Source organism: Pelodiscus sinensis, chromosome 7, assembly GCF_049634645.1.
Source record: "Pelodiscus sinensis isolate JC-2024 chromosome 7, ASM4963464v1, whole genome shotgun sequence".
Classification (NCBI taxonomy): Eukaryota; Metazoa; Chordata; order Testudines; family Trionychidae; genus Pelodiscus; species Pelodiscus sinensis.
The window spans coordinates 6280753-6307426 of NC_134717.1; the positions used below are offsets into that span (position 1 = coordinate 6280753).

General features: G+C 47.6%; 1 protein-coding gene across 3 annotated transcripts in view; it reads left to right on the forward strand.

The window, feature by feature from the left end:
• Positions 1–3365: 3365 nt before the first annotated feature.
• MRAS (muscle RAS oncogene homolog) overlaps positions 3366–26674 on the forward strand; it is a 65860-nt gene continuing 42551 nt past the window's right edge. The window contains exons 1-2 of one of the 3 annotated variants that reach the window (XM_075933062.1): positions 3551–3725; positions 20659–20768. The gene's annotated coding sequence lies outside the window, so the exon portion shown is untranslated. Of the gene's footprint in view, positions 3471–3550; positions 3726–20658; positions 20769–26674 lie in introns of those variants that run through there. The other 2 variants (XM_075933063.1, XM_075933061.1) reach the window with 2 other exon arrangements.

Consider the following 26674-nt stretch of genomic DNA (forward strand, 5'->3'; position numbering starts at 1 on the left):
CTTCCCCTTTCTCAGCCCCAAAGAGGTGGGTCAAGTTTATCAAAGGTGAATATCCCTGCCCCTCCTTGTCCCCTGTCTGAGACCCACTTGGTGAGTTTAACACAATGAACTCTACAAGATCTTGCTCTGATGAATCAGCCTGATTTGTACAGAGCTGCTGTTTAACCCTCATGGCTGTGTCTACACTGCACCCCTTTTCCGGAAAAGGGATGCAGATTAGACACTTTGGAATTGCAAATCCACGGGGGATTTAAATATCCCCCGCGGCATTTGCATTTACATGGCTGCCGCTTTTTTCTGGCTCTGGGTTTTTGCCGGAGAAAAGCGCCAGTGTAGACGCGATTCTCCGGAAAATAAGCCCTTTTCCGGAGGATCCCTTATTCCTACTTTCAAATAGTCCAGTAGCACCTTAAAGACTAACAAAACATGGTATCATGAGATTTTGTAGGCACAACCCACTTCTTCAGTTGACCTGAGTGTAGGAAGTCCAGATCCAAGAATAAATAAGAGAGGGGAGGGGCCGAAGAAGAAAAAAATGGAGGGGAGAAAGAAAAAAGAGACAGTGAGTTGATAAACTTCAGAGGGGTAGCCGAGTGAGAGTGTAACAGGAAAGACTTAAAACACAACAATAATCCAGTAGCACCCTAAAGTCCAAATCAGCGTTTCCCAAACTATGGGCCACGACCCGGTGCCGGGCCACAGGAAAAAAATACCAGGCCACAACCTGGTAGCCGGGGTGCTGTGGGCATCCAGAGTGCCCGTGTGACGCCAGGTCCGCCAAGCCATGGAGGAGGCTGGGCGGAGGATGCAGCCAGATGTTCCTGGCTCCTGGCACGGAGGAGTAACGGGGGGGAGAAGTTGCCTCAGGCACCACGCTAGGCAGAGGTGTAGCGAGCGGGAAGGACGGGAGAGGGCAGTTGCCCCCGGGCACCACACTAGGGGGGCGCCGGGCTGGGATGGGAGCAGAGCGCACAGCACCATGAATTGTGGCGAGCGGCGAACATGGTCTGTATAGAAATGCTCCCTGTAGGACTGTGCTATTCTGATAGTTTCCTATAGGAGCATTTCCTTACAATCGTACAGATAAGAAAATGCTCCCAGTAGCACATTCCTATAAGGTAGCAGCTTTCTACATTACACGAGCACTGTCGGGCCACATGCTCCCCGTGCAATCACGCCTCCGAGGCAGGGCCAAGCGGCAGGATCAGCAACTTTAAAGGCAGGGTTACCCTGCCTGGCTCTGCGGAAGTGGGAGAGGGACTGGGCTAGGGCAGGGAAGCTGGGGGTGCCTGGCTCTGGGGGATGGGCAGTGGATTAGAGCGGGGGGGGGAGAGTGTTTTGGGTCAAAAGGGGCATTAGGTTGGAGCAGGGGGGTTGGGGATGCCTGGATCTGGGGGAGGGGTGGGTGCATTGGGGATACTTATAATTTTTTTAATGGGGTACTTTATAAAAAAAGTTGAAAAACACTGCTCTAAACCAGTGTTTCTCAACCAGTAGTATGAATACCCATAGGGGTACTCAAGAGAAGTCTGGGGGGTACCTCAACACAACTGAAATTTGGAGAAAACTGAATTTTTGGTTTAAGTTAGTCAGTGCTTTACTAGTTTTGTACTTTTTACACCCAAAAATCTCATTACCCACCAAGCTATGATTAAGTTGTTTAAACAAATGTGTTGCAATGGTAGAAAAAAATGTTGTGTGTCTGAAAACTGTGCTGGGGGTACTGATAATTTTTTAAAGAGGGGTACTTTATAAAAAAGGTTGGGAAACACTGCTCCAAAGCATTCCTGTTCAACCCCCTGTTTCCTTTCTCCTTTGGCAAGTTGGGCAGGTAGCAGTTTTGGTAAAAATATATCAGACATGTGCACACGGTGCCCGCTCTACCTCAACTCGTGCTGGATAATCCGGGCTTCAGTTCTGAAGGAGTTGGCATTACTGAGGTGATCGATTTCCTCCATGTGTTATTGTGGACAGTGCATGTGGGGGCCTGCCCCAAACTGGAGGGGGTGGGGGAAGATGCAGTATTAGCTCCCTCCTTCCTCTCAAGGTCCGGCTCAGCCATGCACTAGGTTCAGGGCCCTGCCTCATGGTGGGGGGAGGACGCACATTTTGCTTTTGCCCCCGGGTGCATAACATCCTTGCTACTCCTCTGATGCTAGGGGGCGTGAGGCTGGGCTGCAGAGGGGCAGGGGGAGGTGTAGGGCGCTGGGCTCACCTGGGCTGCAGGAGGAGGGTGGTGCCAGGAACCCAGGGCTAGGATCAAGGGGAGGAAGGGACAGGAAATCAGAGCTGGGCTCAGCAGTTTTGCGGGGCTTGGGAGGAGGTGCAGGGAAACGGGGCTCAGCTGGGCCGCGGGGGAGGCATGCAGGGAACCAGTGCGGGGCTCAGCTGGGCTGAGGTGGATGGAGGAAGGCATAGGGAACAGAAGGGCAGCTCAGATGGGCTGCGGGGAACTGGTGCTGCTCTCCCTTGGATTGTGGGGGAGGTGCAGGGAACCAGCGGGGGTGGGCAGCTCAGTTGGGTTGCAAGAGAAGGAGGTGCAAAGAAACCTAGTGGGGAGGGGGGGAACCAGGAGCCCAGAAATGACCTTCCCTGGTCCAAAAAATCCCTCATCTGGGACCGGTCAGGTTTGGGAAACCCTGGTCTAGCCAGCTTGCTATCCATCTTACAGTCCATGTATCCAATCCATATTCCCTTAACTTGCTGGCAAGAATATTGTGGGTGACCATATCAAAAGCTTTGCTAAAGCTGGCACTGGGGGCTTTGGGAGGACCAGAAACAACTTATTTGCATATTTATCATTTGTTTAAAGAGTATGCAAATATGCAAATGAATGTTACCAGCCCTCCAAAAGCTGGTGAATGGCTTTACTGGTCCCCATATCAAAAAGTTTGGGAACCCTCTGGACTAAATAGTTACAAGAGGCTGATAAGAACTTGGAAAAGAAGATGAAAATCCATTCGCTTCGTTTATCTGACCAGACCAGCACACCAGCCCCTGTGTAAACAGCCTTGGATTCGGGATGACTAAGGGAGGTGGTGGAATCTCCCCCTCTGGAGATATTTAAGAACAGGTTAGATAGACATCTGTCAGGGATGGTGTAGACGGAGCTTGATCCTGCCTTGAGGGCGGGGGGCTGGACTCGATGACCTCTCGAGGTCCCTTCCAGTCCTATTATTCTATGATTCTATGAAGTGGTCTCACACTCCAAAAACGCCTTAAGGTCCCGCTGCCCAGTTCCCCACCTCTCGGTCCACCTTAAAGGCAACTCGCTGGAGCACACTAGGCGGACGAGTCCATTTGTCAAAGGGAGGGATGGTTGCTTTTTTTTTTTTTTTTTCTGGGGCAGCTCTAAAGAGCAGCTTGGCCCCTCCGGCCTCGGCTAAACCCAGAGTGGGGGAGGCTGGGCCGCTCTGCAGCGCGCAGCCTATTTTCCAAAGACCCCGGGCAGCTGAAATTGCGTCTGCCAAGTGAGCAACTAACCCACCCCGCCCCCCCCTTTTTTTGGGAGCCGGGCTATTTTTAGCCGCCGCTCTTGCAATATAAAGAATGGTGGAAGTGTTCAATCTGCAGGCAGACGGGCTGCTGCCGCTTTAAGGGGCGCTGGGGCAGGCGGGGATGGTGGAGGGGGTGGCAGGGGCAGCGCTTCCCACGCCCACCCAGGGCAGGGGGCTGCTGTAAGGGAGCGAGGCGCCGCTCGGACCGGTCCTGGGCACGGCCCCGAGGTGAGTGCGATGGAACGCGATCCGGAGCGTAGCCCTCGCTTGCTGCAAGCGCTTCGCATAGTTCCAGCTGGGGGTGCCCTCTGGCAGCGCTTCCCTGCCCCCTGTTGGCAGGGCCAGGGGGCCGAGCCGGCGGGGGGGGCTTTCTACTCAGGCTTCTCCAGGTAGGGGCATGTGGCACGGACCGACCTGTTGTAACCAGGTCCTGTCTGGAGCCCCCGGGGGCTGTTTGAAGCGGGCCATGTACCCTCTGGCTGGCGAGAAGTGGCGCAAGTTGAAGTTCCCCCTAGCAGCTCCCTGGGGGCGGGGGATGAGACTTTCCCCTTTTAAAAGGAGAAGTGAGCCGCGGTTAGACGGGGCTGCTCTTCTTTCGGACACGCCCGCTACTCTCCAGCTCCAACTCTGCTGTAGCATGTGGCGCGTCTCCCTCCTTGTCTGTGCCCCCCTGGCAAGATGTGGTTCCTAGTGACACTTTGCCCTGGATCCGCTGTGAGCCACGTTTCATAGACTCCTCCATGGAGAGGAGACCCCTTTCTCTCTTTCTATGGCTCAGTGTCAGAAAGAAAGGGGCAAAATGCAGGACAATGTAGCACTTTAAAGACTAACAAGATGGTTTATTAGATGATGAGCTTTCGTGGGCCAGACCCACTTCCTCAGATCAAATAGTGGAAGAAAGAAAGGGTTTATGCACAGGGGTGATTTTGGAGGAAAAAGCTTCCTCATCTTAAAAAATATTTCAGGGGTGCAGGATCTGGGGGTGGCAGCAGCCCCGATTTGAAATGGTTTTACAGGATGTACAGTTTTGTTCCATAGCTTTCGACAGCCCCACTACGCAAATTGCTTCAATGCCGCTGAAATATGTGCGATCTTCATTTTTCCACGGACGTGATAATTTTTAATAAAAAGTGATACGCCCAGTGGGTCTGATTGAATTTTCTGTATAGATAAAACTAGTGCCCAAAGTGAAGAGGGATGGTTGGGGGAAGAGATGCTTAGTGATAATGTGTAAATAAAATACCTTCTTTTAAAGTGTCTGACTCTCACAAAGACACCAGGCTTATATTTTTCAAAGATGCTTAATTATCATTTACTTTAATGTGATGTTGGTATCCAGTTCCCTGATATTCCCCACCTCATAGTTTTGCATTGAGCTAGTTTTGGACTACAGGATATTGTTGCTAACTGTCTGGGAAGCGGAGCCTTTCATTTTGTATTTTGGTTCTAGAGCCAGGAGTCGTTTCCTAGGACTCTAAATGAAATTTGTCGGCACAGAAGCTTCTTTATTAGAGTTAATGGAAAAATTATCAAAAAACAATGCCAAATGTATTTAATAATGCAAACTAATTGGCTTTAACTCCTATTTGCGGAGACAAAGTACTAGAAATCTGAGATGACTCTGAAAACTCCCTAGCTATTTGAATTTGTGACCACTGGTGCTGTGAATTAGTAATGTTACTTGGTGCGTCTTTCCATCCCGAGATCTCAAAGCACTTTGCAAAAAGTAGCAAATCCCTGTTTTACAGGCTGAGCAACTGAAGCACCGAGAAGTTAACTGACCATCCCACAATGACGCAAGATACAGTCAAGTGCTGGGATTAGAACCCACACTGGATGCCTCTCTGTCCTGTGCTCTACTCAGGAGATCATGCGGTGCAGGAGAATCAGTCTGATTTATTTAGCATATCGTTGACTGCTATCATTTTATATATACATTTATAACCGTTCCAGGGTGAACGATGGAAACTTTGGACTGTAAGCTTCAGGGGACAGAGACTGTCTTTGTAGTCACATTGAGACCAGTGTTTCCTGTAAGTTGTGCGCTTTTGTGGCTGCTCAGGAGAAATTCAGATGCCGTCCAGCTGATTAGCAGAGCACCCACAGATGTTGTGTCTCTATCGGTGCACAACTGCAAATGTCTCGGTGCACATTAAAAAATTATTCCGCACATAGATGGAAAAGATTAAAGGGAGCAATGGTTGAGAGGCCTGAAGGTATGGCTGAAATGTAAATATATAACACTAACCACGGAGCATTGCTGAGTGTGAAGTAAGCTGGCCAAAATTTCCAACATTGGTTCCCTAACATCAAGTATCTAAGTATAAAAATCTAGGCCATTTGCTTTAGGGATCTCACTTAAGGTTACAGTTTTAAGGCCAGACTTATTTCAGGCTTTAAGGGTTACAATCAATTGGAAAATCCTATTTTTCTGATCTGGAAAACATTGCTCATACAACAGCTTCAAGTAATAACTAAGGCACACATGTGGTTAAATCAGTGCAGTTGAGCTTGCATGTTTGCACAGAGCAGCACTGAAGTCTGTGGGGGCTCTGCAGAGGAACAAGGAGCTGACCACACCAATCTGCTTGTGGGATTGGGGCCTGGCACTGCAGTAATCAACTTTCTCCCTTTTTGTGTGTACTGTATTTGGAAGCATGTGCTCCCCTCTGTGTTGCCTTGAACCTCAAGACTGTTTTTCCTGGGAGACCTCCTTGCAAAAGCAGGCTCCAGCAATTCGTGGAAAGAAAACCTCCTTTTGCAAAGGAAATTAAGAAATATAACTCTAAAAACTCTAGCCCATGCTGTTAAACGGGCTCTCTACAAAAAGCTGGATTCCTTTTTCCATTACTCAGTTCCCAAAACCTCGAGTTGACAGTGTCCATCTAAATAATGGTGCAAAAATGAGAGCAAGTGCGCTGTTCAGCACTAGCTATTATTCATAACTCTTCCATTAAGTATTTGAATTTCTTCTGCCTTCACTCCAGTGAATCCCACAAAATACCATGGGTAGCCTGACTCTGCAAAGTGGGCTGAATTCATCTCTGGCCTCGCTGCACTGAAGTCCCTGTTTTCTGGAATGATGTGAAAGGCAGTTTGTATTTATTGAAGCAGTTGGTAGGAGTTGTCACAAACTCAAGATTTTTACAAAAGACGTGAAAGAAACAGAGCTTTCCTTTTTCCTTTTAAACGGGCTGAGCCTAGCAAAAAAGGAGAGGAAAAACTGGATCACCCGACAGTGCACATTGACACTTCGGAGATGAAGGGGGGGGGGGAGATGAAAGGTTTCCTAAAATAAAATGTTGTACTCTAATGAAGAGGCAGGAGTGTTGCCCCGTACCTGGGCTAGTGCCATAACTGGCCCTAAAGCTGTTGACGCCAGTCCAAATGAATGTGGTGCGAATGAGTATAACAAATCCACAGAGTTGGCATCCTGCTCTCAATTCTCTGTGCTGTCTGGCACAAAATACAGAGATGCTTTTCTACGCCAGGGACAGCATGCACATCGGTTTCAAACCGCATGGGATTCTGGGGTGATCTGAGGGATCGGGCCAATGCTCTGTTCTCCCTGTAATTCCATTTGCACAGTCCATTTCAAGGACTTTGTGCAGGTGGGGAGGGAGCATGTGGTGGTTCCTGTGTCCTTTTCTTTTCTTTCCTTTGCTTTCTTTTGTTATCTCTGTTGGAGATCAACACTAGGCCTTAAGCATCACCTAAACCATGGGTTCCCAAACTGGGGGGCGTGAAGGAATTCCAGGGGGGTGCAAGGCGACCCAGCCCCTCCCCGGTCAATCCCCTTGCTATTTTTGTTGCTGGGGGGGAGGCATGAGAGTTTCTCAAAAATCAAAAAGGGGGCGTGATGCCGAAAAGTTTGGGAACCACTGACCTATACTCTCCAAATAGCACCTCTGCACTGGTCTCTTCATGGGGGTGAATTTCATGCTACATAAGACAGGAAGTGGACCCACATTTCCTGAGTCCTAATCCAGTGCGCTAACTACTGACTCTCCCTTCCTCCTGAGACTGTCCTTCTTTCCTCAGGCTGGGTTGTTCTGTGGATTTTCCCTAAGGCTCCGTCTACACTATGAGTTTTGCTGCAAGCGCCTATGCAAATGAAGCATGGATTAGCATTTTCTTATGCTTCATTTGCATACTCTCTTCCAATCCATTTTTGCACAAGATCGGTATACCTCCTTTTTGGAGGCATAAGGGTCTTGTGCGAAAAGGGAATGTCCACACTACTTGTTTTTGCGCAAAAACAGCTCGGAAGAGAGTATGCAAATGAAGTGTGAGAAAATGCTAATCCACGCTTCATTTGCATAGGCTCTTGCGGCAAAACTCACCATAGCCTAATTGGTCTACTAGTGTGAGGTTGGCTTTACAGCTTCCTGCCCCTGGGAAATAAGGAGAGAGACTCCAACAGTTGGGCCTTCTCTCCAATCAGCCTGCTTTTTTGCACCCAAGATCTCGGCCAACCTGAGGAAAGAAGTGTAAGTCTTGGGAGGAAAGACTGCTTCCTCCCTCTGCCACAGACTTTCACTGTGACCTTGACTGACTCATTTGATCTCACTGTGCCTAGTTCCCCAGCTTACACTTGGTCAGGACGGTCTTCTCTCTGTCTTGTCTTTTTCGACTGTAGGAGGTAGGGATTCTCTTTTTACTACGTACACAGTTTGCCTTTGGTAAAGTTCTTGATATATCCGTAATGCAAATAATAATGAGGCCACAATAACAGTGACAGGAGACGGGTGTCTCCGGAAGCCACTCAGTGATGGCAAAATGTATACAGGGCAATGGAAAAGTGAATCTGACAAGGAATTAACTTTCAAACTTTATTTGAAAGAGAGAAATGATCTTAAAAGTTATGGAAACATATCTTGAAAGTGACCTTTTACAAATCAACATTGTTGTTGTGCTTGGGGTCTAAGGCATGGAAAAGTTAATGAAATATAAAGCCTGGGGGATTTGGAGAATTCAAACTAACTTTGAAAACAGACAGAACTGTCCTAAAATCAGCAAATGGGAGATGTGTGAGCCACTTGGCTTCCAGCCATGACATATCTTGCTGCGGCTGCAGTTGAGAACAGAGAAGATCCTTAGGTGGGAAAAGAACACAACGGTGCTGCCATCCTCAAATGTCCCACCACCGCAGACTAACTAGAGGAAAAACTCAGCAAAGGGGAAAATCCAAGATTGAGAAAGAAGCAGCCAACATCGGAGTAGCTCGATGCTGCTGGGGTGTGCCAATGTAAATCCAGTGTAATTCTGTTGGCTTCCGCAGCTTTTACGATAAGCTTTCCAAACAGAAGGAAGCGATAGAATCCTAGATACCAAGGTCAGAGGGGCCAGTTATGATTTTTTTTTTTTCCCCATCTGATTCCTGCATAATTTCCCCAGAATAATTCCTGTTTGGTTTTAAGGTTTCTGGCTCTCTGATTAGCTACGTTAGAATCCAAGGGAGTGGTCACTACATCTGAGGTAATACTGGTGAGGGAGTAACATGGATGGATAATCTACATGGGGATACGACTGACTAGCTGTCCCCCGCCAGGTATAGTTAACTGTCTTTATGGACCAGCTGTTTTCATATTGGCGGATTCAGTAAGTGATGGCGAGCTATGCACATGTATACTGAGTTGGCAGCATTTCATCTGAGGGAGGATGATCTAGTGGTTAAAGAACTAGGCAGGCGTTATATGCGCAAGCCCCTGCTCCATCACAGACTTCTTTGGTGACCCTACAACAACTTATTTAGGCCCAATTTTTTAAAAGCATGTAGCTGTTCCTGCACTCAGTGTGGCAACACCCAACTCTCATTTTCGGAAGAGGTGGAGGCACTTGACAATCTAAATCGCACTTGAACATGTAACATCGGCTCCTAAATCAGGGAGGTACTGCAACATTGAGAGTAGCGACACCTTTTAACGATCGGGACGTTAGCCTTGCTGTGCTTCGTATTGCCATCCGTAAAATGGGCGCAACTGCACTTCCCTACCTAAGAGGGGTGTTGTGAAGATAAATACATGAGATTGGGAGGTGCTTGGATACTTCAGTAATTGTGTTGTGGCTGCTCCGCGTGTCTGAAAACTAGTCCCGGAGTAACACGTGGCCAAAATCTGCCAGCCTTAATTTCCATTTGCCATTGTCTCCGTTGCTTAATTACAAACCACAGAGCTTAGCTGGTGGACTTCAGGTGGAAGTTTTTTAAGTAGCTCCCTGTGATGTAGTACAATAGGGGTGTGTCTAGACTACATGCCTCCTTCGACGGAGGCATGTAGATTAGCCAGATCGGAAGAGGGAAATGAAGCCGCGATTAAAATAATCGCGGCTTCATTTAAATTTAAATGGCTGCCCCGATCTGCCGATCAGCTGTTTGTCGGCAGATCGGGGGAGTCTGGACGCGATGCCCCGACAAAGAAGCCTTTCTTCATCGACACAGGTAAGCCTGGTTTCACGAGGCTTACCTGTGTCGATGAAGAAAGGCTTCTTTGTCGGGGCATCGCGTCCAGACTCCCCCGATCTGCCGACAAACAGCTGATCGGCAGATCGGGGCAGCCATTTAAATTTAAATGAAGCCGCGATTATTTTAATCGCGGCTTCATTTCCCTCTTCCGATCTGGCTAATCTACATGCCTCCGTCGAAGGAGGCATGTAGTCTAGACACACCCTAGCTGTATAGCCCTCTTATTCCAGCTCCAAGCAACAGCTCCGGTTTTGGGGACAGAAATGGTTTAACTCTAACAGGCCTCAGATGGGTAGCTGTGTTCTGTACGTTTAAAAATGAGTGGTCCTGTAGCAGCTTAGAGACCATCACAAATATAGAGTACCATGAGCCTTCATGGGCAGAACCCACCAGCTCATCTAATGAAGTGGCCTTTGCCCACGAAAGCTCATGATACTATATGTATTTTTGTTAGTCTCTAAGGCTATGTCTAGACTGCAGGCTTCTTTCGAAAGAGGCTCTTTCGAAAGCATCTTTCGAAAGAGCCTCTTTCGAAAGAGAGCGTCTAGACTGCATGGAGAAATTTCGAAAAAGCGGCTTGCTTTTTCGAAAGAGAGCACCCAGCGAGTCTGGATGCTCTCTTTCGAAGACGGCCTCTTTACATTGAAGAACGCCTTCTTTCGAAAGAGGAGCTTTCGAAAGAAGGCGTTCTTCCTCGTGAAATGAGGTTTACCGCCATCGAAAGAAAAGGCGCGTTCTTTCGAAATAATTTCGAAAGAACGCGGCTTGAGTCTGGACGCAGGGGAAGTTTTTTCGGGAAAAGGCTACTTTTCCCGAAAAAACCCCTGAGTGTGGACATGGCCTTTGGTAGTGGTCTCCAACCTTTTTAACCACCAGATCACTTTTTCAATTTAAGTCCAATGTAAGATCTACCTCAAACCCAAATACCCTTGCCCCGCTTCATTCCTGCCCCTTCTTTCAGGCCCTGCCTCTGCTCTACCTCTTCTCCGATGCCTCACCCTGCTCACTCCATCCCCCTGCCTCCCCATCCTCACTCACTTGCCCCAGGCTGGGGTAGGTGGTTAGGCTGCAGGCTCTGGTCTTGGGCCAAGGGGTTTGGAGTGTGGGAGGGGCTCCAGGATTAGCCCAGGGCAGGGAATTGGGGTCCAGGAGGGGTTTCGGGGTGCAAGCTCTGAGAAGGAGTTTGGGTGAGGGGGGACCTCTCGAGGTCCCTTCCAGTTCTAGTGTTCTATGATTCTATGACACATCTAGGGTAGGAGGTTGGGGGCAGGAGGAGGTTCAGGGGTTCAGGATGCAGGTTCTGGCTGGGTACCATGTAACTGAGATGGCTTCCAGGTGGTGGAGCAGTGGGGTTAAGGCAGCCTTACTCCTGCCATGGCCCTGCACTGCTCCAAAGCAGCTGGCATGTACAGCAATGGCTCCATGGCACCATGTGCTGCCCCTCATCTATAGGCACTAACCCCACAAGCTTCTACTTGCCACGGTTCCCCATTACTGATCAATGGAGCCACAGGAGTAGTGTCTGCAGGCAAGGACAGCATGTGGAGACCCCCTATCTCCCTCCCACCGCTCTGCCTTTCTCAGAGCCACTTCCAGCCACTTCCAAGAGCAGCATTTACCATAGGGATAATTACTCCAGGCATGGCATTTTAGAGCTCACTCCTCAAAGAATTAAATTTAAGTGTTAGAGAGAAAAGAAAACTATGAAATGCACAGACCAGTCACAAAGCAAACGTAACCCACTTTGCAAGCAGTAAAAGCAGTAACAATAAACCGCTCTTTCCCCCCCCCCCCCCCAATTATTTTGTTGGGTCGGGAGAGCAGAGTGAAGGACAGTGTGTGTGTTTATGAGAATGTGAGAGTGACAGAGATTTGCATGGCCAAGCTCCCTCCCTCCCCTTCTCTCTGTGTGGTGATAGGGTACACCCAGACATCAGCCCTCCCTCTTCTTCCCCCCACACCCTGCACAGCAAGAAGGCTCTTGGGGGGGCAGCTCCAAGGCAGAGGGCAAGTACAGCATGACAGTGGGTGGAAGGGCAACTGAAGTGCCAGCTCTTGATAGCTTCCTGGACAAACCCTAGTCAAGATCACCTGTCAGAGGCTCCAAGACCTACCAGTAGATCCTGGTCTACTGGTTGGTGACCACTGCTCTAAGGCTATGTCTGCACTGCTCAGTTATTTTGGAATAAGCTATTCTAGAATAGTTATTCCAAAATAGCTTATGTCAAAATAGCACATCTACACTGCAGGGAATCCTCCAAATGAGTCCGAGGCAGGCTTCCCTAATGTAGACGTGCTATCTCAATTGAGACCCCCAGAATGTCCCTGGTGAGGGGCTATATCAAAATAGCAGAAGTGGAGGGTCTACATACCTTATTTTGAAATAGCTGTTTCGGAATAGGCGTTATTCTTTGTAGAATGAGGTTTACAGAAGTCGGAATAAGCCGTCCGTTATTTCAAAATTATTTTGAAATAAAGGAATTGCTGTGTAGACACTCGCATCGTTATTTCGGAATAACGGCTGTTCTTTCGAAATAACTTTGCTACGTAGACACACCCAAAGGTGCCACAGGGCTACTCCATTGTTTCTAACAAGCCTACAAGTTCAGCTCTCGCACTGTTAAGTAAGAACACTGGTGACCACTGAAACCCTGGAAGGTCTGTTTTAAATTCTTTCCAAATAGTTGAGGTGTAACTTAATACAATATCATATGATTTTTCATCACACAAACCTTTTTAATTGCCGCAGACAAAGTGTCTGTCATGCGGCAGCTCTCTTCCAAATATGCTCATGCTGGTACTTCAGGTTAACAGGGAAATAGGAACTTGAAAAGCTCTTTGGTTTGGGTTTTTATCCCCAGGGTGGAAGCAGCCCAAGATTTTCACAACCAGAGAAATGTCTCCTGCTGGATCCCAGATGGCTCTTCCGGCAGCCAGATGTAGATTGATGTTCCCTATGCCAAATACAGACTAGACACTGCTTAGTTTCTGAGGCTAGACAAGCACAGCTGGGTGTTTATGGAGCTGCTGTCTTTTTATCAGATTAACTGGCGTTTGGGATCTCTCCCGTCCCACGTGCTTTATTAGATCATTAGCTGGTGTTAACTGGTGTAGCTCCATTGAAGTAAAAGGGGTTGCGCTAATTTACACTGACTGAAGGGGAAAAATCAGTTCAGCTACATGAATTTGCACTGAAGGTCTGACTTGTAGTCTGGGTCCAAATATCTTGGGTCCAATTCTGATCTCCAATATAACTCTCACTTCGGTGGTGTAACTCCTGATTTTGCATCCATGGAAGTAAAAGGAGACTAGGACCCATGGTTAAACTCGTTTGTCAGTTTTTTAAATTATTCATATTGTCATAGCCGATCTCTTATTTCTAATCCCTTTGAGGAACTGGGCCTTACAGCCTCTGAAAACATTTACCAGAAGTTGTACTATGACTTAGTTTCTTCAAATTCTCTATATTCCAAGGTAAATCTGGGCATCTCTTTTTCCAGAGACTGGCTGAAAAGGGTTGAAAAGAACACACTTTTCAAAAATCCAGCTACCTCATAATCTTGCTCGACTGGTCTGAGAGAAAGCCAGTGCCCATTCTTTAACTTGCTGAAACAGCTGCTGTGGAGCTTGCTCATGGTTAATTATCCATAACCCTGGTTGGAAGACATATGGAACCTTCTTAAGCTACTTCGAAGAGACAAGCATGATGATTGATGTCTCAGCCCGCCTCGCAGATAGAGCGAAAGCAAGAGTGTCTCCAAAGACCACCAGAGTGATGGCTTCCCAGAGCTTGAAAATGGATCTGTGTTTTAGAAGAGCCGTTGGTGCCGTTACTCACTGCGCCACTTCTTTGGCGGAACAGCGCGGTGGGGTTGTGCCTACGAAAGCTCGTGATCCTTACATGTTTTGTTGGACTCTACAGTGCTGCTAGACTATTCGTTGTTTTTTAATTCTCAAATCATCAGTCCAAAATGGAAAACAACATACGTGCCACAGTCCCACAGAGTTCAAAAATTAAATTTAAATTAATGGAGATTGCCTATCTCCTAGGACTGGAAGGGACCTTGTAAGGTCATCGAGTCCAGTCCCCTGCCTTCACAGCAGGACCAAGTACCACCCCTGATGAATTTTTGCCCCAAAGCCCTAAATGGCCTCCACAAGGATTGAACTCACAACCCTGGGAGCTATCTCTCCCCCCTGTTCAGTACACCTGGTTGCATACATAAGACTTTCCTTGTCTTACAATGTCTAGCTCAGTGTTTCTCAACCAGCGGTATGAGTACCCTTAGGGGTACTTGAGAGAAGTCTGGGAGGTATGTCACCACAACTGAAATTTGGAGAAAACTGAATTTTTGAGTTAAGTTTTACAGCACTTTATTATTTTTGTACTTTTTTACATCCAAAAATTTCATTGCCCGGCTACGATTAAGTTGTTTAAACAAATGTGTTGCAATGGTAGAAAAAAAAATTGTGTGTCTGAAAACTGTAGGTACTGGGGGTACTTATATTTTTTCTTTTTTTTTTTTTTAAAGGGGTACTTTATAAAAAAAAAAAAAAAAGGTTGAGAAACACTGGTCTAGCTGCTGCTGGAGTAGCTCAGTTTGGAGTGTGTTAGAGTGACGATCTGAAGTTCCCTTGTTCAATGCCAGGCTTTGGCACAGCTCTTTCTCCATGACCTCAGACAGGATTTTAAAAAATTGCCTAGAGAGGTTGTGGAATCTCCATCACTGGAGATATTTAAGAGCAGGTTAGATACACACCTGTTAGGGATGATCTAGTTGGTGCTTGGTCTTGCCATGAAGGCAGGGGACTGGACTCGATGCCCTCTCGAGGTCCCTTCCAGTTCTAACATTCTATGATTTCTTTAATACTAATCTCTCTCTTTGGGACTGACTTGGCCTCCATTACTATAGCTCTGAGCACTTGACAATCTTGAACGCGTTGATCCCCCCACACCCTGTAAGATAGGGAACTGCTACTATTCTCATTTTTTATAGCTGGGGAACCGAGACAAGCAAGCCTGCCGACAGGGGGCAAAAAGGGGAAATGTCCTGGGGCATTCAAAGGGGCCTGGGGCTGAGAGGTGGCTGTTCTTGCCCCGCCCCTTCCATCTGAGGCTCAGCCCCTTCTGGAGGTGCAGAATCACCCCCTCCCCCCACCATACACACACACCTTGCCCCAGGGCCTGTGGTAGCTTTCGACCCCACTGGAGACAGAGACACTACAGGTGTGTCTACAGTATTGTTAAAAAAAAACAGAAGCTGAGCCACCTGGTTCGAGCTTTAGGGCTCTCAAATAGCAGTGTCCATGTCCAGGCGCTGAGACCCCAGGAGGGAGAGGGTCTGTGATCTGCAGTTTGCGGGAGGCCAGACTGCATGATCGCGACGGTCCCTCCCGGCCTTACGTGGGAGTCTGTGCAGCTTCTTATTCTTTGCACAGCCTGGTGAAACTGGTTACACCTTTGGGATGTGATTGGTGAAACAGCCGGACAGTTTCTGCCTGGTCCTTCCTTCGCTAATGTCCCTGCCAATCCATTTTTCCCTATCTTTCACATGTGGAAAGTGAAATAAGCTAGCGTGACGCGATAAAGAACCAAAGAAGATCCGTTAGATCCATAGCACGAAGTCTGCCCTTGTGGCTATGTCCATGTAGCAGATGGGGAGGGCGGGGAAATTGCCAGCTCAGGTAGACCTATCCCGAAGCGAGCAAACTAACCACAGCAGCGGGGCACACAGGGCGTCTCCAGCTAGCTGGAGGTCCAAGGTACAAGCCTGGGCAACTGGCCTGAGCCATGGCAGCCACAGGGCTATTTTCAGCACCCGTGTGTCTGCCTGAGGTGGGAACGGCACTCCCAGCTGCCATGTAAACACGCCCTGGATGAGAAAAGCAAAGCAGACTTACGTTGTAGGGTGTCTGTATCCCTATATGCTCTGCAGACTTGGAGGCAAATAACAAAGGGAGAGAGACACTAGGATGTAAAAGCAAAGGAGAAATTGTTCTGGATGAAGGGTCCAGGCAGGCGGGGGGCAAAGGGAGCAGCTGCCCCCAGGACTTGGGGTCTGCTAGGGCTGCTGCTATCTGGCCATATGGAGCCTAGCCCCCAGCTTGCCCCTTCTGGCCGAGGCCCTGCCCCTTTTAGGAGGGCCCGGAGCCACATCCCGCCCCACCTCCTCCTTTCCCAGGGCCCAGCATTTCTGTCCTCAGCCGTGGAAGGGTCTGTTCCCTTACGCGTTGGGAAGAAGAATTCCTTCCCCTGCAGAAATCACGGGGTGGAATTCTCGGGTGTGTGTCATGCAGGAGGTCAAATGAGATGACTGTAACGGTCCCGTCTGGCCTTTGAAATCTATGAGGCAGAGAGATAAAGCATGATGGTGCCAGATGACATGCACTTGGGGAGACTTACAGAGAGAGATGAAGTGCCGGGATGAACCGTGGGGAATAGAGAGATGAGGTAGTCGGAGCAAGCAATCTTGGAAAGAGCTTTTAAAACCAAGAGCTGGGAGATGGAGGAGGAAGAGGCAGGGGTTGTACATATGCCATTCATAGGAAATACTAACATTTCAGGGAAAAAATTGCTCATGTTGTCCAGGCTCTTGAAATGAATGGGAAGCCGCTGGGGTTGTTCGAGAGTTGGAGCTGAGAAGTGTGACTGTAATATTAAATAATAATGCGTAGCTCTTATGTAATCCTTTTCATCAGCAGCTCTCAAAGCATTTTATGAAGGAGGTCAGGATCATGATCTCCATTTTAGAAATGGGGAAACTGAGGCACGGGGAGCCTGACTTGCACATAATCTAGACCAGGCGCACATATAAATGTCTAACACATCTGATGTGAAAGACACCTTTTGATGCCATTTTAAAAAAAATACTTCCTGATAGCTGGGACTGGGACTATGGGAAGTTGGATAATCAGATGATTATGAGCGACAGCAAATTATTTCTGGGTTACTATGCACTAAACACTGTTTAGAAGCCACTGAACCAAAAAGCTTTTTGTTTGTTTTATTTTGTTTTTTGGTAGTTTTAAATATGGGGACATTGGCACAGGGGGCCAGAACTGATTGACTGAATTGTCATTTCCCCCGTTCTTAAGACTGGGCGTGTACTGAATTCAGGCAGTGCTTACGTGTGGTAAAAGGACATGGACCCAAAAATGCTGAGGATTGCAGTGGTTAAACTGAAACATGCTGTGGTAAGAAACAGTCCTGTCCCTTAGCAGCCCTGATTCTCCCCCCCCCCCCCCCCGCCCAAGTTTTTAAAAGGCAACTGGAATCTGTAACCGTCTGTATTATGCTTCTTTGCTTTTTTTAATAAAGAGAATTTTATATCCAGACACTTGTCAAGACATTGTCAAGTTAGCTTATGTTTTACTGCTCACACGGTCAAGGTAAAATATAGCACTGTTTACAAAGCTTTCTCCACTGATAAGATCTGGACTGAAGCTGATCTTGGCTGTGTCCTTGAGACTATGTCAAAGCATGCATTCTCTCTCACTCTCACTGTGTCAAAACTTTTGCTTATGCCAAGATTTAGCTTATGCCAAGATTTAGCTTGGAAAGAACACAGATAAGATCCTTACCTAGAGAAACACCTCATGTCAAATGATGGAAGTCAAGACACGTCACTGCTAAAAGGTGTTTGATTTTTTTTTTCCCCAGTGGGATAACTAATGCACATTAGTGATCTCATTGTAAAGTTCTACTGAAGACAAAGGACATTTACATTTTTACTGAGAGAGCTACAAAAGATCAACATTATACACGGCTGCATGGTTGTCCTCATTTAATTGACCTCGTAACAAAACTCCAGATGCTTTGGCTCTACTAGGATTTTACAGTGAAATAACTAACAAGTTTGTTATTCTGTGGGGAAAAAATCTTTTTTATGAAGTGAAGACAAAGTTCAGATGAAACATTCCACTGAGGAGATCACCACAAATACTTAAAACTCATGAGAATCAAAGCAATGAAACTTGTTTAGAAGAGGACTACTTGCTTATTCAGTAAGGCTGTGTCTACACTGGGCCACTTATTCCGGAAAAGCAGCCGCTTTTCCGGAATAAGCTGCGAACTGTCTACACTGGCCCCTTGAATTTCTGGAAAAGCACTGACGATCTACTGTAAGAAATCAGTTGCTTTTCTGGAAAAACTATGCTGCTCCCGCTCGGGCAAAAGTCTTTTTCTGGAAAACTGTTCCGGAAAAGGGCCAGTGTAGACAGCACAGTAGTCTTTTCGGCAAAAAAGCCCCGATTGCGAAAATGACGATCGGGGCTTTTTTCCGGAAAAGCGCGACTACATTGGCCACAGACGCTTTTCCGGAAAAAGGGCTTTTCCGGAAAAGCATCCTGCCAATATAGACGCTCTTTTTCCGGAAATACTTATAACGGAAAACTGTTCCGTTTTAAGCATTTCCGGAAAAAGGTGCCAGTGTAGACGTAGCCCAAGTGTGAATTGCATTGGAAGAAGACGAGGATGTGGGTGACTTACGAAAGACTTTAGTAGTCTGGGATACCCATTCACCTTTGACTCCTTGGATAAGGTCACTGAATGTGGGGAGGGAGCCAATGGGATATATTTTTAAATGTAGAATACCTATTTTTGTTCTGTCCGGTTCTGCTTTTCTCATGGTAATGCTACCAGTTTCTTAAGCAGTGCCTGACACATTTGGTTAAATGAAGGTGAATCCCATTGCTGTGAGTCATGCATGTGGACGATATGTTGCGTATACAATCCTTCAGTGATGCCACTGCCTTCTAAGGCATGTAAATGTGGAGAGGCCCAAATCAGGATGACTCTGTCCTGTCAACTTTGTGTTTATTGCTGCTTTAACAACCGAGCTTCAGAACTTTTACAAAGGCCACTGTCACCACTAATAAAGTCTACGGTTTGTTTTCCTGTGTGGAAACAGCATCTTTACTGTCCACACAAAGTAGTTAGGTCTTTGGGTTTTTCAAACTTGCATAACAGAGCTGCCCCTTTCATAAGTGCTGGAACTAGGGATGCTGGGGTTACTACAACACTCCCGGCTTGAAGAGAATTCCATTATAAATAGGGTTTCCAGGTGGGTTCAACAACACTCACTATGAAAATTATTCCAGCACCCTGACCTTTTTGATTAGCTGCATGTAACTAGGTAGCTAGATCAGAAGGAAGAATGGGGTCAGCATTCCCGGGATCTGAACTTGTGTCATTGTGAAATTAACTTATGCCAATCTGATTGTTAGGTCACATCTCCACTTGCCATGCCAGAGACCCATCTTCCGATGTTTGATTTAGTGGGTCTAGTAAAGACCTGCTAAATCAAATGCTGAAGGCACCCCTGTTTGGTGCCAGTACTCCTCAAATCATGAGGAGTAAGGGGAGTCAACAGGAGCATTTCTCCTGTCGACCTTCCACTGTGAAAACAGCGCCAAGCTTGGCTTAAGCAGTGGTCCCCAACCTTTTGGGGCTGCCGGGTGCCCGGGGGCGGGGCCGCTCACATGCCGGGCACCCAGGGGCGGGGCCACACGTGTGCCCGGGGACAGGACCACCCATATGCCGTGCACCTGATGCCGGCGCCACCGATGCGCTGCACTCCCGGGGCTGGCGCCACTCCTGTGCCGTGCGCCCAGGGGCGGGGCCGCGCATCCAGGAGCCAGCAGGACCCATGCATCACGTGCCCAGGGACGGCGCCACTCCTGTGCCACGCGCCCAAGGGTGGGGCCACCCATACGCCGCATGCCCGGGGCCGACAGCCCATGCGCTGTGCACCTGGGGGCGGGGCCAGCGCTGCCCCTGTGCCGTGTGCCCGGGCTGTTGCTGCCCATACGCCACATGCCTGGGGCAGGGCCACCTAAACGCCCATGTGCTGCGTGCCCGGGGCACCGCCGCCCCTATGCCGAGCACCCAGGGGCTGGCACCGTCCATGCGCCGTGCACCCAGGGGTGGGGCCAGCCCCGATCACTTGGCGGGCACATAGAAATGGCCCGGCAGGACCATGGCGCCCGCGGGCACTGCGTTGGGGACCACTGGCTTAATGTATGTCCGCTCCAACTATGTAAATAAATATGTATGGTGCTGGAGTGGACATACCTTAAGCCACGCTTGGCATTTATTCATGTAGCTGGAGTTGCGTCCCTTAAGCTGAATTTCCAGATCTAGTAAAGAATAGGGATGTTAGACATTGGGTGATTGAATAGTTGAGTAACGGCAGGAGTTCTTATCAATTACTCGAGTATTCTATAGTCCCTGGGGGCAAGGCCAGCAGCCAGTGCACTCCAACCCCTCTCCTGGGGAGCCCCCTGCTACCGCACACTGCTGCCTCTGTATCAGAGGCAGCAGCACGAGGTGCCAGGCAGGAACTGGTCCGCAAGGGGAGCCAGTTTAAAAAACAGCTCCCTGCACAGATCGACTGCCTGCCACCCCATGCTGCTGCCTCTGATAGAGGCAGCAGCATGGGGTGGCAGCAGCCCCTGTCTACAGGTGGTCCGAGCTGATACAGAGATAACAAGTTGGAGGAGGGGGAATGCATGCAGCATCCAGGGGGGACGAACACTTCTGAGACAAGTGATTTTTGTAGTATGCAAAACTAACGGGACAATCACAACTTGGACTGCTTTACAGGGCAAAAGCAGAAGTGGAGTGTTTAGTGTGAAAGAGGCTTTGTGGCTGTGAGAACAGAGGGGGTTCTTCAGATGAGACATTTTTTTTGCTTGCAGCTTTAAGAAAAATCTCTGAAGTGGTTATGTAAGTGAGGCTGTTTGGAGCTGTGCTGCAGTTTGTCGACTCCCACGTGTTCCGGGCTGAATCGGGAATGTCAGTGCTTTAGGTGAGCACAAGAGACTGTATTGTGTTTCAGGATAATATAAGCCTAGAGTAATTCACTGAGTGGAATGCTCCAAATTCACTCGCTGATTGTTAAAACCATAATACCTGCCAAACCGCCAAGTATAATGAAAGTGTTAACAGACGCATATAAAAGGTAGTGCGATGCGACAAATGGTTTGAGCAATTCTGCGTAAGCCGCGTGGTCTGGATAGCATTAAGAGGAGTGGCCTGGTTGTAACCTCAAGTTTCTGCTCGTTGGATTTTTTTATTTTCTTTACTGGCACTGTATTCCCTCTACAAATCAGTCCTGTTGGGTGTATTTCTAAGGTGTATTAATCTTGGACTTCTGTTTGTCTCTTGTCAGGATACCCAAGGTTCCTAGTCTGCTGCTGTTCGTTGTAGCCATGTTTGCCTCCAGGATATGAGAGAGGCAACTTGGGTGAGGTAATATCTTTTATAGGATCAGCTTCTGTTGGTGAAAGAAACAAGCTTTCAAGCTCCGTGGAGCTCTGAAGCTTGTCTCTTTCACCACTAGAAATTGGTTCAGTGAAAGATATTGTCTCCCCTGTTCCATAAAAGTCATTTAAATGGAGAACTCGGAATAATGCATTAGCGAGAAAATACAAACATGGTGCAATCCCCAATTATTGACCTTGTTCAGAAAGAGTCGTTCAAACTCTTGTGGATAAGGGAGAAGCGGTGGATGTCATATACCTAGACTTTAGTAAGGCATTTGATACGGTCTCGCATGATATTCTTATTGATAAACTAGGCAAATATAACTTAGATAGGGCCACGATAAGGTGGGTGCATAATTGGCTGGATAACCGTAGTCAGAGAGTTGTTGTTAGCGGTTCTAAATCCTGCTGGAAAGGGATAGCAAGTGGAGTTCCTCAAGGGTCTGTTTTGGGACCCGTACTGTTCAATATCTTCATCAATGATGTAGATATTGGGATAGAGAGTACGCTTATTAAGTTTGCAGATGATACCAAACTGGGTGGGGTTGCAACTTCTTTGGAGGATAGGGACATAATTCAAAATGACCTTAGAAAGTTAGAGAAATGGTCAGAGGTAAACAGGATGAGGTTTAATAAAGAGAAATGCAAAGTGCTCCACTTAGGAAGGAACAATCAGTTCCATACATACAAGATGGGAAGCGACTGTCTAGGAAGGAGCATGGCGGAAAGGGATCTAGGGGTCATAGTGGACCACAAGTTGAATATGAGTCAACAGTGTGATGCTGTTGCAAAAAAAGCAAATATGATTCTAGGTTGTATCAACAGGTGTGTTGTAAGCAAAACTCGTGAAGTCATTCTGCCGCTCTACTCTGCACTAATTAGGCCTCAGCTGGAGTACTGTGTCCAGTTCTGGGCGCCACATTTCAAGAAAGATGTGGAGAAATTGGAAAGGGTACAGAGAAGAGCGACAAGAATGATTAAAGGTTTAGAGAACATGACCTATGAAGCCAGGCTTCATGAACTGGGCTTGTTTAGTTTGGAAAAAAGAAGATTAAGGGGGGACATGATAGCGGTTTTCAAATATCTAAAAGGGTGTCACAAGGAGGAAGGTGAAAATTTGTTCCTCTTGGTTTCTGAGGACAGGACAAGGAGTAATGGGCTTAAAGTGCAGCAGGGGAGGTTTAGATTGGACATTAGGAAAAAATTCCTAACTGTCAGGGTGGTCAAATATTGGAATAAATTGCCAAGGGAGGTGGTGGAATCTCCCTCTCTGGAGATATTTAAGAACAGGTTAGATAGACATCTGTCAGGGATGGTGTAGACGGAGCTTGATCCTGCCTTGAGGGCGGGGGGCTGGACTCGATGACCTCTTGAGGTCCCTTCCAGTCCTATTATTCTATGATTCTATGAAACTAGGGGAAAATCTGTCCACCCTTGTAGATATAAGTCTCTTCTTGCAGGTGTCCCTAACTTCGAGCGCACAAGGCAAGCGAGAAGACCAGGGTTGCATATTATAAACTCAGTTGAAGTCAGTTTGACAAATAAGCTGCTGCTGCAGTAGCACCTACTAAATGACCATCAAGGCAGAATCACCACCACACAGACACATCCCACGCCACCAGGGGCCCTGCTCAATCTGGAAGGGGGTACAAAGGCAGAAGCCGGATGGTAGCCATCATTCACAGAGGCTACCCACTGTTTCCAGGGCTTAGCCAGGGTCAGGAACAAGGGACTGCTGAGTTCCCCAGCTCTCTGCCAGCATTCTCCAGGGCAGCATTTCTTAAACTGTGTTCCACGGCACAGCAGTGTGCCGTGAGGCAGTCGGAGGTATGCCGCAGAGAGCAACAGTTCAAAATGGCTGCCCTTAAAGAGGCAGGTGAGCTTTTTTTTTTTTTTTTTTTTTTTTTACGCTCAATAACTTCCCCCAGGACACCGCCCCCCCTTTTTTTCCTCAACAAAAAATCCTTAGTTTCCTCATTTTAAAAAAAAATATTGTTCGGTGTTCCTCGGTCTTAAAAAGTTTAAGAAACACTGCTCTAGGGGAACATGTAGGCTGAAGAGACATCTGGTGATAAAAATGCAAGTGCCTAGAAAACAGAACTAAAAACTGTATGGAAGATCACAGCAGTCAAATGCTATGAAAATAGCCATGTGTACACCCAGAATACGGGGAAATCCCCAGGCCCAAAGTCAACAGTTAAACCATAGATAGATTCTGACTACTTTCAAACTCACTCTCCAGTTAGGTATTTACAAAGCTTAGGGACAATTCTGCCCCTGTTCAGGCTCTCACTGCCCAGCAGTGCAAGGGTGGTGGCGGGGGAAGGATTAAGAGCATCTCCTTGGTTCAGGAGAACTGTATAGTCAATAATATTAGCAGCCCTATGCGTCCCCTCCTTCCAGCCCTTGCCTCACCAAATCTTGGACTCCGCGCAGTTCACCTCTCTCTCATGTCCTCAGCGTGCAAGGGGGAAGGGAGCGCCTTGGTGTGCAGCTGCCGTTAACTTTTTGCAGTCATGAAAGGGCGTGCAAAACTGGTGCACAAGAGTCCTCCTCAGTCCCCAGGCCATACGGCAGCAATGCTGCCAATGGGTAAAAGGCATTTCAGTTCAGTTAGATGTTTGAGCATGTGGAGCAGGAATGCAAATGAAAGACGCCAGGAGAGGGCATTCCAGGCTGTCAGGGCTGTTCCCCACTCTGGTACTCCGAGTGTAGAAGGTGGGGGCTCCCAAAGACTTTAAATACCTTGCTCTGCTTACAAAAAAACTCCCCAGAGTCGCAAATGCACTGGCTCTAAGGGGGGAAAAAACTCGAAAGCTGCCACCATCAAGTTATGTCATCCTAAAAAACAGCGAGGAACACTTGAATTCCTTCCCCAGGGGTACCCCAAGTTCTTTTGCTCCCAAAGAGCTTGAAAAAAGAAAAGAGAGAAACAAGCTGCAGTCTCAGGTAGACCAGTCTTAGGCAGGCAAAAACTCACATAGCCGTTCCCTCCCCCCTTCCCCCCCCCCCCCCCCGCCGTTACTGTTCAGCTCACAAGAATCAAATCAGCCCCTTGAAAAAATGATCTTTATTAACAAACAAAAGACGTGCTTGATAAAGCATACTTGGTTGCTAGGTGTACAGAGCAACTAAGTAAAACAAATTAAAACAGAGAAAATCGCTAGGAACAAATATTAAGGTATGTCTACACTTGCACCCTATTTTGAAATAGGGATGCAAATGAACACATTCGAAATGGCAAATGATGCCGGGATTTAAATATCCCACGCTTCATTTGCATAATTTGACCAGGAACACCTCTCCAGATGGGTATGTAGCCAAGGGAAAAGGAGGAGCAAGTCGGGGGGTCTTGACAGCCCATCCTGGGATTGTATCTATTGTTCTGGATAATAAACATGCAATTTTTAAAAAATGTAGGACATAGGTGTAAAGCCGACAGACCCGGGTTAGGATTGAATCTGCGACGTCAGGAGGCTAAAGCCATATTCCTCTACTGCATGCGCTAAAAGCCAACTATCTCTTAGCTAAGGCTGTTGAGCAGACTTCACTGTCCCTTACCCAATGGTCTCAGTCCTCTGATTACTAAGATATACTTGCATGCCTTTGCTGCTCACTGGGCTATGTGAATTCCCTATCCCCAACAGAAGGCACCTCTATCTGCTCTTGCCTTCCTTGCAACACTGGCTAATGCCAGATAGGTTCTTCCAGACAAATCCTTTGCCATGAGTAAGCAGCATTGGCTGTTGCCTTCTTACCCATCAATCACTGCATTGCTTCTGTCACTGCTGGTTGTCTGGAAGAAGCTGGCTTGGATTGACACCCTCTTCTAGAGCTCCACCAGTCTCCCTTGGATTCACATCTATCACATGAGAGCCACAGAGGGAAGGCCAGAGGTGGCCAAAGCGTTGATGTTCTGCATGGCCATGCAAAAGACAGAGGGTGAAATCCTGGCTCCACTGATATTAATGGCAAAATGTCCCTTGGCGTGAGTGGGGTTAGGATTTCATCCAGAGCTTTTATGTGCTCAAATCTCTATGGGATTTGAGGATTATATGGATGTAAAACGGGGGGAGGGGGGAAGGGAGGAATGTGAGATCAGCAAGAAAAGTGCTCCCACTGCTACATGAGGGTGGCCAACTTCCCCGACTGTTCGCCTTTCTCGGTAACGGTGTCCAATCCAGGAGAGTTGGCGACCCTACTCTACACACAGGCCACTGGCATGCCGAGTCGCTAGTCATTGTTACGCAGACCAGCATGAGTACCATGTGCAGTCCTGACTTGGCACTTCTGGCCTTCCAAGGCTTTTACTAGCACTTACACTCCAGCGGGGCTCAAATGACTTGTGGTTTGGGGGGTTGCGCCGTGCTTGAGCTCCGCATTGAGCAGTTCAGTGTCTGCCAAGAAAAGGGCTCGTTTGACAAGCCACAGTGGTGCCACCTGAGGGCCTGGTTTGAAGTCCAGTGGAAAGATTCCCATTTACTTAAAGGTAGGCTGGGATGAGATCCTAAAGGAGCAAATCTCTCCGCATACTCTCAAGGCCCATTGTCTTCTGAGGTGAATGGACTCTTGTCTCGCCACATGCATCTTGGGTGGGGGAAGGGAGAGCTGAAGTGGAGACCAGAGATTTGGGACACCATACAATATCTGCCCCTCTGGCTGGGAAAAGTGAATTTATGCAAAGCAACACTTGTTGGATCCATAAGGGCAGAGTGTGTCACTGGGCTCCATCTGAAACACTAGTTCCTGCTCCATCTCCTTCTGCAAGACCTTCTTATCCTCATAGTCTCCATCTCAGAGATTTCTACCTCTCTTCCAGATGTGCAAGTTATTAAGGTCTGCCTGACATCTTCCACGTCTGTCTTTGCACAGAAGTCCATTACCCTATGGCCAGCACTTGCTATTACTTTAGAGTCTCTTAGATTTATTTAGAAGAGTAGGCGAAGTAGCCGCCAATGGTGGATATTGAGGGGTTTATAGGTGTGTCAGCAAGCTCTGATGTGTAAGAGGGAAGCTGCCCATTTCCAGGAATTGTACTAACAGGAAGGGCAGTCATTGGAATTCCAAGTCATTTCCTCCTATGCAGATTTGTTCTTTCTATTATCTCTCTATGGGCAGGGCAGGCGAACATCTCTGATTTCTTACAGCGTCTTTAGTTCAGCTTCAGTATTTCCATGATAACATAATACAAGCATCTCGGGTTCCAGTGGTAAGGAATTGAAGAGCTTTCTGTCATGCCTTTCCATCTCTGATAGGGCTTTTGATCAGAAAAAAGAGTGAGGGAAGTGAGTTTCCATGTTTTATATAAATGTACAAGAGTAGAAGAGATCCATTTTCCTCAAAACTTGGTCTACTGTAACATGCAGGGAGTTTTTCCTTCCATCTCTGATGCACAGTTCAGAACAGTTTTCAGTAGAAACAGTCCCAAATAAGAAGTCATTTAGTTCTA